We start from the raw sequence: 10,582 nt of genomic DNA on the forward strand, positions 1-10,582 counted from the left end.
AAGATGTACAGAGGAAGGAGGCAGGAAAAATAGAATGAGGCCCACTGCTTGTACTGTTGGCTGAGCCAGGAAAGACTTGGAAAAATTATGTTCCTAGCTGCCTCTACTAACTCCACTCACTGTCTGTCTTAGGCATGGAGGTTCTAAAGGAAACACCTGCACCTTGACTAATCAAGACCCACCTGCCTCTGTCACTGCTCCCTCAGGCTTTGCTGGATCGGAAAATCAAGGTAAATGGGTAAAGATGCAAGGCAGAATGAAGCAGGGAGTTACCAGCCGTACCAGACTCCCAAGGACAGAAGGAACGTGGGCACTGAAGAAAATTCTATGTACAAACAAAGACACTTCTTCTAAGTATTTTTTGTTTTTTGAGGGTTTTTTTTTTGGGGGGGGGGAGAGAAAGGATTTTATTATCAACCTGTCTAGTATATGAATAATCAGAACTAATAGAGAATGCCTGAAAGAACAAATCCCTACTCTTGACAAGGCTGTGTGAGACCTTTCCTTCCCTACTCCAGATCATCTACATGGCAAGAAATGCCAAGGATGTGGCAGTCTCCTATTTCAACTTCCATAAGATGGCAAAGATACAACCTGATCCTGGGACCTGGGAAGACTTTCTGGAGAATTTTATGACTGAGAAAGGTAAGGTATGATTCAGCAGGGAGTCAGACGGAAGGTGCTTAAAGAGGACGGTGTGGACAAAGGGGCAGAATGGGGCTAGGTTTTCATTCTTCTTCTTTCTCTAATGAGTATCCTATGGCTCCTGGTACCAACACGTACAAGAATGGTGGGAGTTGAGGAAGTGGCACTCACTTCTCTCCCTCTTCTATGAAGACATGAAGAAGGCAAGACTTTCCCCATCTTTTTAAGTAACATCTTCCATTGCCTGTCAATGTCTCTAGGAAAACATTTCTCACCAGGAAATCCTGAGCCCACACTCTCCTATCTTTGTTCCCCACACCTGTACAAACTATCAAACTACAGGCAGGTATTGAGAGTTTAGGCTGTAAACAAGAGGAGAATCTTCTATACACTTCTCACCTTGCCATGATCCTTCCAGCCTAGGAAGGCCATGCCAAGACCTCCATCTTAAATCTTCATCCAGTAATTCTATTCCAATCATTTTCAACCCATCTTCTCCAAAAGACTTTCTAACCAAGGGTCAGAGAGTTTTTTGTGGCTCAAATCTAGGACAGATTAATATTGGCTCACTGAACACTGATATAAGCCAGTATAGATTACTAAAGTGGACAACCCCAATGCTCTAGTCCTTCATCAGATTTAGTGAAAGCTGGAGTTAATTTTTGTCTGTGTCAACAGAATAGGTTCAAATCCTACCTCTGATGCTTACTATCAGTATGATACTGGGCAAGTCACTTGCCTCCCTTATCCTCAGTTTCCCTATCTGTAAAATGAAGGGAAAAGTTTGAGCAGGCCTCTGAGGTTGTTTCCAACTCTAGTCACAATCCTATGATCCCTACAAGGGTTTGACAACGCCCCCAAACTGAAATTCTCCTCAAACTGTCACCATTCTCCAGGATCCCAACAGGGAAATTCAGAAGATCTCAGAATTTTTGGGATGGACACAGACAGAGGATATCCTAGATCAAATTGTCCAAAAGACATCTTTCAAGAAGATGAAGGAGAACCCCATGACCAACCATAGCACCCTCCCCAGTGAAATCATGGACCTCTCCATCCCTCCCTTCATGAGGAAGGGTAAGCTCTATGAAAGGGAGGGGCCCATGTACTGAAAGTCACTAAGAGTAGAAAATGGAATTGAACAGAAGCTAGGGCTCCGAGAGAGGCCTGCATTCTTGGGATAAGATAGCAGACAGGCAAGTGATTATAAGAATATAGGGTGGGAGGGCCAGAGGGAAGATTCTAGAGCTAAGCAGCTTGTGTCAAGCTAGACATGTGCAGAGTTAAAGGAGAAGAAAGTAGCTTTACTCATGGTATATTATCTATTATTCTATTCTCTTAGGTACTACGGGAGACTGGAAGAACACCTTCACTGTAGCCCAGAATGAGAGGTTTGATGCTGATTATGAAAAGAAGATGGCTGGCTCAGACCTTCACTTTTGTACTGAGCTCTGAATGGTAACAGGAAGAGAGGGTCATTAACCCATACTTCTGCACTAGCCCCAAATTTTTCTAGTCTTCTAATAATCTTTTTCAGCATGTAAAATTAGCTCCCCTACAATTCTAGTAGGAAAAAAATACCTCAATCTTAGTGTTAAAAAGAGTTTATTCTGCTTACCTATTGTAAACATTGTCTCAGTCTAAAAAATAAAATGATTTACACCCTAGTTCATGAGTCACCCTTAGAACCAAATGATAGTATACATAGCTCCCAGTTCTCACTTGAGGAGGGGACTGAAGTCTGAGGAAATTAGGGCCTGGAAACAGATGATGTGGGGGAGAGGGACATATTTATTTGTCTGAAGAGAATGGTACATTAATTCCCCCCTGCAAAGGGCATAGCAGAAGAGTTAGGTAAACAAAGGCAAGGTAACGGAAGTCCATGATTCAGTCGAACCCAACTTCACTTCTTCTTGGGTTCCTTGTAGGCCACAACATACCTCTGGGCCACACGGAGAGGAGGAGAATAGCCTTGTGCATAGGAGGTGTCTTTGAACAGGCCAGAGTAGTCTTCCTGGGGCCGCGGGGGAGTGTGAGTCAAAGCCCTGTAGAAACAGGTGGTTTGGGGGTATGATACCAGAACAAGCTGATGCTTCTGGAATAAAGCTTCAGGGTCTGTCTCTGGATTGGCCTTCCATTGTGGGAGTGGGACAATACATCTTTGTCTCAAGGTGTGTCTCTCTTTGCCTTCTTCATCAAAGTCATCCATCTCATGCTTATTGGTGGCATGACTGTAACTGTCCACTTCTGCCAGAATCCACCACTCATCCCTGTCCACAACTTTGATTCGAGCAACCACCTCATCGCCTGGCTTGGCCACGTAGTCCCCTGAAGCTGGAATGGCCCCACACAGGGGTGGAGGCTTGTCCCCAGGTTTCCCATCAGCAGCCCTTGGTGCATTGTTTTCCGTGGAGGTTCTGAACCATTGTACAATCCCTCGATTTTAGCCGCAATGTGCCTTTCTTCTAACAGAGTCTTGATCTCAATCTTATCAAGAGCTCTGCCCTCGAAGCTTTGTCCGGCAATAGGTGAGATATTGTTTTCTATCTGCATTCAATCATGGTCTACTGGATATTTATCAGGTTAGGTTCACTTCCAGAGCATTCTTCCTGAGTTTGCCTGATCAGTTGATGGAGCTCTGTGAGTAGTTCAGCATATTGGGAGTCTGCCTACACCAAAGCCATGGCTGTGGCAAATACGGCTTCCAAGGACAAGCTGGAAGGGAACTTAGAATAGAGGTCATACAACCCAACCATTTCGTTTTAACAGATGTGTAAACTGAGGCACATAAAAGCAAGTGATTTGTCCATGGTCACAAAGGATAGCACACATGAGGATCAGGTTTTCAACTTGGATCCTCTAACTCCATCTCCATTTGTATTTCTTTTATCCTAGCTTACATTTTTATGGAATTTTTAAGCTTTGCAAAAGTGTTTTACATATATACATAAGCTCCTTTGATCCTCACAGTAACTTTAAAAGGTAGTTATTATTTCCATTTTATAGATGAGCAAACTGAGGGTTAGGCAGATTAAATGACCATCCCAAGGACACACATCCAGTATCTTAGGCAGGATTTGAACCCAGGAGATTTTTTGACTCAGTTCTGAGCTTTACCCATCACTCTACATCATCTCTTTCATGAGTGTAAACACACACACACACACACACACACACACTCAAAGTGAAGTCTGGAGTTTATGATCAAGGAAAGTCTAGTCAGGTAAATCTAACACCTTCAATAATCTCCATAATCATTACGTGTTGCATCATACATCCAAAAAATATTTATTTGACAACTTGTGAACCAGGGGACTGATTTGAATAACTGAGGATGTTTACTATCACTTGGACACTTTCAGCTCAAATCAATAGCTTTTCTCTGTTGCCTTATTAATTCTACAGTATCTATAATCAGTATTGATGTCAATCTTTTGCCCTGGTACTATGCCCATTCAAATTTTCAAAATAAAAGACCTGGTTCTGCACTAGTTAGCTGTGTGAATTTGGTCATGTCAAAACCTCTCTGGACCTCAGTGTTCTTATCTATAAAATGAGGGAATCATATCTGATGGGGTTCTCTTCAAGGGTCTCTTCCAGCACAATATCTATAATGCTATGATTACAGGATTCAGCTCTCAAACAATTGGACCTGCCCATCCTGCCCAGTAACCAATGTTGATTAAATCAGGCATACAGTCAAGATAAGTCTTGAAAGTCACAATGGTGTGATTTCAGGAACAAAAACTAATTCTCCACCTGGTTGTTAGTGCACAGCATTTCTTTATCAGGATAATTAGAGATTTGGTTCAAAATGCAAATGTTTAACCAAAAACAATGTAAAAAAACTCATTCACAGGAAAAGAATTATTTTCTCAGCCTACCATTGCAAAGGAGGATATCAGCTCCTGGATAGGGGCAGCTAGTACAGTAAATAGGTTATTGAATTCAAATCCTTCCTCAGATACTTACTACCAATGTGACCTTGGGCAAACATTCAATCTCTCAGCCTCAGTTTCCTCATCTGTAAAATGTTGATGCTAATAGAACCTACTTCACAAAATTGTTGAAAGGATCAAGTGGGATAATAGGTAAAATACTTTACAAATCTTATTTATATCTTATATTATATATATAATATTTATATTGTATCTTATTCAGGCTATTATTGGTATCAATAAAATTAATAAGTATTTATTAATGATGAATAAGGATTCAATATAATATGATTTTATTTAATAATTATTGAATAATTGATGATAATAATAATAACATTCTTTCATGTTTTTCATTAGTGAAAGTGATGAAGAATCAGAAGTCCTCTGAGTACCTGAAAGAAAGAAAGGCAGCCAGAGTTGGGAAAAATTCAGTTCAATAAACATTTAAATGCCTACTATGTGCCAGGCACTGTTCTAAGCACTAGAGGCAAAAAGACACAGCCACAGAATCATAAGTGTTGAAGCACTGGAAGGGGATGACCTCTTTTATTAGCAACCACACTAGCACACAAGATGACTTGCTAGCACAGGTTCTTTCATCTGCTTTTCTACGGGAAAGACAGCTTTAAAGGAGTGAGCAATCTGCCTTTAATTAACAGACATATAAGTAGAAAGAAGTGAGTATCCAAGATAGAATCCAACTCCAAGGGTCTGAACAAAGTAATACAACCACCTACATACACCACCAGACCAGGAAAGCACCAGCATCTGAGTAGGGGGGGGGGGGGGAGAGAAGGGGGCTCTTAAATGGCTACTCAGTGTCCCTTCCAGGGAATCAAAAGATCCTTCTCATGAGTGAACCCCCAAAATAAAATACCAACCTTCCAGTATATATAGTTTTCAACTAATAACTCGGAGCCAGAAGACACTGAAACCCACAGGACTCAGTGCCTAATTAGCTTAGTACCAAAAGGTGTGAAAGCCTTCCTACAAGCAAGCCTCCCTGTAAGCAAGCTTCCCCCTTCTAATGGAAATGCAAATTTAAAGATCTTCCCTGCCCCTAGGCTAAAGTGCACCTGGACCCTGGGGTGGGAGGCTTGTTTTTCAGTAGATACTTTTTGATTGGCCAGTGGGTCCAGAAGATTGTTACATTCTCTGAGCCAGGAGCAGGCTAAATAAAGCCTGATTTGAGGCTTTGTTTTGGGGCTCACTTTGAGAAGTGGTCTGTGATTTGATCAGATGAGACTCTGGGAACCTGCTGTTGAGAGCCCCCCAGCTTTGAAAAACCCAGATGTTGATTTGGTATGGATGTAATGGTTGGACAGTTTGGAAATCTGTCTACTTGATCTGATTCTCTGTCTTGATAATTCTGCCTGTATACTTTGAAGTTCGGGGTGCTGACCTTTTTCCACTGAACTAGGTAAACGATACATATTTGACTGATTAAAGTAAGCTTGTTAACCCATTTTGAGTTGCTTTCCTTTATCAAAGCAGATCCAAGAACCTGTGTTGGCAGCAACCCTGGGGATGCTTGGGGTGCTTGCTGCTACACCCCTAAGCAAGCTCCTCCTTAGGCAAGTTCCTCCCCCAGTGGGCTCTATGTGACTCAGTATATATCACAGCTGTTAATGAAATACCTGTGTACCTTTAGACCTGGGAAGACGGCTCCTGTTCCAAAGGAAAAGGGGCACACATAGTCACATAGGCCTATTAATGGACAGGGAAGATCTTCCTATTCCATTAACATTACATCTCTGCATCAGGGTAGCCCCAAATTATGGTTCTTTCCTGAAAACTTTTCTTCAGAGGTTTTCAAACCTTTGGCTCCTTCCCTTTTTTCTGATTATTTACTCTGCCTCTACTTGGGTTTTCTTGGCAAAGATACTAGAGTGGTTTGCCATTTCCTTATCCAACTCCAGCTACTTGTTAATGCATAATCAGGATATGCAAGTATAACTACATGTAGTGACAACCCTACTGACATACCCAGGATGGCTGATAGCACAGGTTCTTCCATCTGCTTTACTAGGAAGTACTACTACTGTACTGCCATTTAAGGGGTCAACAATTTTCTTAAAATTACATTCACTAGTTCAGGGCAAAAATAAGCACCCTGAACTTCAGAAAAAATACAGAGAAAATACAAGCAGAGAAATAAAGACCAACAGACAGAGCTCTGACTGCCTGAATCAAAGCAATATTGCTATTTATTATTGCTAATATTACATACATCCCTGGATCAAGAAAGCCTTTATATCTGAGCAATCAGGGAGCTCTGAACACATGGCCATTCAGAATCTTGATCAGGGAATCACAAGATCCTTCTCATAAGCAAGTCCCCAAAGCAAAATACCAACTTAAAATATATACACACTTCTCAGAGCCAGAAAGAAGCACAACCCTCCTGACTCAGTGCCTAATTAGAAATTAGCAAAAGGTGTGAAAGCCTTCCTACAAGCAAGCCTCCTCTAATGGACTCCACCTGAAGCCTATTAATGGGTGGGAAAGATCTTAAATCCCATTAACATTATACTATATATGAATATGAAAGGAGTTTGGTGGGGGGAGCAGTACTCACTTAAACTTCATTTTCATCAAATCTTGTCAAAAGAGGGCAGGGCACTCACAAAGACAGAGAGAGTTTGGAGTAGGAAAATACACTAAGTTCAACAAGAATAAAAACAAAACAAGAAGGGGGCCAGAGGAGAGTAGGAAAGAGGATAAACTCTGTGTAGGTAGGTGTCATAGGGGATAGAGTACTGGGCCTGAAGTTAGGAAGACTCATCTTCCTAAATTCAAATCTGGCCTCACATACTTATTAGCTGTGTAACCTTGGGCAAGTCACTTAACCCTGTTTACCTTCAATATCTTTGCCAAGAAAATCCCAAAATGGAGTCGTGATGAGTCAAGTAAATTGAAATGACTGAATAACAACAAAATTTAGTGAGGGATTAGTCATAAGCAAAATAAACCTTAAGCTTAGAAAGTGGACAAAGAAAAGAAGATTAAAAGGGGGAAAAAGAAAGGGTAACAAATTGAAATAAAAAGAAAGGAGTATTAAAAGGGGGAAAAAACATAAAAGAATAGGATGGTGGGGAAGAAACAATTAGTTTTCATAACTGTGAATGTAAATGGGATAAACTCACTCATAATATGAAAGAATTTAGCAAAATGAGTTTGTAAGTGAACTCACCAATATGTTGTTTACAAGAAACAAGACTCATGGAGAGTTAAAATAAGAAATAAAATCAAAATCTATTATTCATCAGCTGAACACATAAAAAAGGAAGAGTAATAACAACTATGATCTCAGAGAAAGCAACAGCAAAAAATAACCTTAATTAGAAGTGATAAAGAGGATAACTATACCTTGCTAAAAGATAATATAGGCAATGAAATTATTCCAATAGTTAACATGTATGTACAAAATAGTATAGTTTTTACATACTTAATGGAAAAAATAACTATAAGAAAAATAAACAGTAAAACTAAAATAATAAATATAAAACTATATTTTATCCCCTATCAGACCTAGATAAATCTAATTTTAAAAATAAACAAGAGGAGTCGGCTAGGTGGCACAGTGAATAGATCACCACCCCTGGAGTCAGGAGGACCTGAGTTCAAATCCGGAATCAGACACTTAACCCTTACTAGCCATGTGACCTTGGGCAAGTCACTTAACCCCAATTGCCCTCCCTTCTCCCCTCCAAAAAAAAAAAAGCAAAAAAATAAACAAACAAAAAATGTTTGTAAAAACCTGAAAAAAATTAGAAAATAGATATGATAGACCTCTGGAGATTGCTAAATGAAAAAAGAAAGGACCATATGTATTTCTCAGTTGCATATGACACTTTTACAAAAAGTCTGTCATGCCTTAGGATATAAAAAACCTCATACACAAATTAAGAAAAGCAGAAACATCACATGCATTCTTTACCCATCACAATGCAATAAAAAATTAGATAAAAGTTGAAAAAAGTATTAAAATCAACTAGAGATTAAATGATTTAAACATAAAGAATACTTGGGTCAAAAAAGAAACCATAGAAATGATATATAATTTCATTAAAGACAATGACAGCAATGAGACAATGTACTGAAATTTGGCGGTGTAACCAAAGCAGTTCTTAGGGGAAAATTTATATGTCTAAACATTTTCATTAACCAAAAAAGATACAGAACAGATAAATGAGTTGGAAATGTAACTAAAAATACTAGAAAATCAACAAATTTTAAAAATCTAGTTAAACATCTAAATGCAAATTCTATAAATCAAAGTAGAAGTTAAAAAAGTTGAAACATTGAAATTGAAACAATAAATGAAACTAAAATATATTTTTAAAGAATAATAAAATAGACAAACCATTATCTAATTTGATTCTTAAAAAGCAAAAGGACAATCAAATTACCAATGTAAAAAATAAAAAAATGCATTTATAATAAATGAAGAATAAAAGATTTTATTAGAAATTATTTTACCCAACTATATTTGAATAAAGCTTACAACTTAAATGAAATAAATTAACATATACAAACATATGAAAAACTTAAATCAACAGAACAAGGAATAGAGGATTCAAGTAACCCAAATTCAGAGGAAAAAATTAAGCCATAAGTAAACTTTCAAAGAAAAAAATTTCAGGACCAAAAGGATTCACAACTGAGTTTTATCAAACATGCATAGAATATTTCATTCCAATAACACACAAGCTATTTTTTCTAAAAGCAAAAGAAGAGAACATATCAGATCCCTTCTATGACATAATTTTGGTTTAGATTTTTAAAAAATCAATGAGAATTAAACCAGACAACAAAACTATAAATCAATATGCTTAATGAATATCAATGCAAAATTGTCCAAGAGACAAAAACAATGTATCATGAGGATTATATACTATGGTCAGGCTGAAATATATGAGGAGAGCAGGGCCAGTTTACTATCAGGAAAACAATAAACATAAGTGACCTTATTAATAAAAAAAAAAATCAACAAAAATGAATAGTTGCAGGAAAATCTGTTGACAAAATGCAATGCCATTTCTGTTATAATAGAAAATACAGGAATAAATAGACCTCCCTTCAAAATGATAAATAGCATCTGTATAAAAGCAAGAAATAGCATTATATAAAATGTAGATAAACAAGAATCCTTTCTAATAAATTCTGGGTTGAAACAAGGATGGATGTCCATTGTCAAACACTTATCTGACATAATGCTAGAAATGCTGGATATAGGAATAAGAGAGGAAAAGGAAATTGAAGGAATCACCCCAAGTAAGATGAAAGAAAATTATCAAATTTTACAGATGATACAATGGTGGCTTTAAAGAACCCTAAAGAGACAACTAAAAATTAATTGAAACAATAACTTCAGCAAACTTTCAGGTCATAAAATCCACCAAATAATTAGCATTTCTATGTAATGTAAAAAAAAAAAACAGGAGGAAGACAAAAAAAAGAGAAATTCCATTTAAAATAATTACACAATGTATAAAATAAACGGGAGTCTACCTACCAACATACAGAAAGAACTACATTAATATAGCTGTAAACTGCAGTTAATAGAAATATAAAGAACCAAATAATTGGAGAAACATAAATTGCTTGTTAGTTGAATGAGTCAGTATAATAAAAATGACAATGCTACGTAAATTAAAATACTCAATACCATACAAATCGAACTTTATAGAATTAGAATAAATAATGAAATTCATGTAGAGGCAAAGAGGTCAAGAATCTCAAGAGAAATAATAAAAAGAAGTAGGAAGAAAAGGGGTCTGGCAGTGCCAAATCTCAAACTATAGTACAAATCAGATATTCTGAAAACAATTAGGTACTGGTTTAAAAATTGAGAAACTGATCAGTGAACAGACTGGGTACACAGCACACAAAAGCTAATGTATCTATTAGCCTAGTATTCTATAAACACAAAACCCCCACCTACTAATGTAAAGACTCACTATTTGACAAAAAGCTGCTAGGAAAATTCAATGGCA

At 37.7% G+C, this 10,582-nt stretch overlaps 2 pseudogenes; one reads left to right on the top strand and one right to left on the bottom strand.

Annotated features, from left to right (window-relative positions):
- LOC138142606 (sulfotransferase 1A1-like) overlaps positions 1 to 2,285 on the top strand; it is a 2,594-nt pseudogene extending 309 nt beyond the window's left edge.
- Positions 2,286 to 2,548: 263 nt separating this feature from the next.
- LOC138142541 (SAGA-associated factor 29 pseudogene) lies at positions 2,549 to 3,344 on the bottom strand (annotated as a pseudogene).
- Between the last annotated feature and the right edge of the window lie 7,238 nt (positions 3,345 to 10,582).

The sequence above is a fragment of the Petaurus breviceps genome, unplaced genomic scaffold (assembly GCF_028583685.1).
Source record: "Petaurus breviceps papuanus isolate PSGF00001 unplaced genomic scaffold, PetGlider_PUasm1.0 90594, whole genome shotgun sequence".
Lineage (NCBI taxonomy): Eukaryota > Metazoa > Chordata > Mammalia > Diprotodontia > Petauridae > Petaurus > Petaurus breviceps.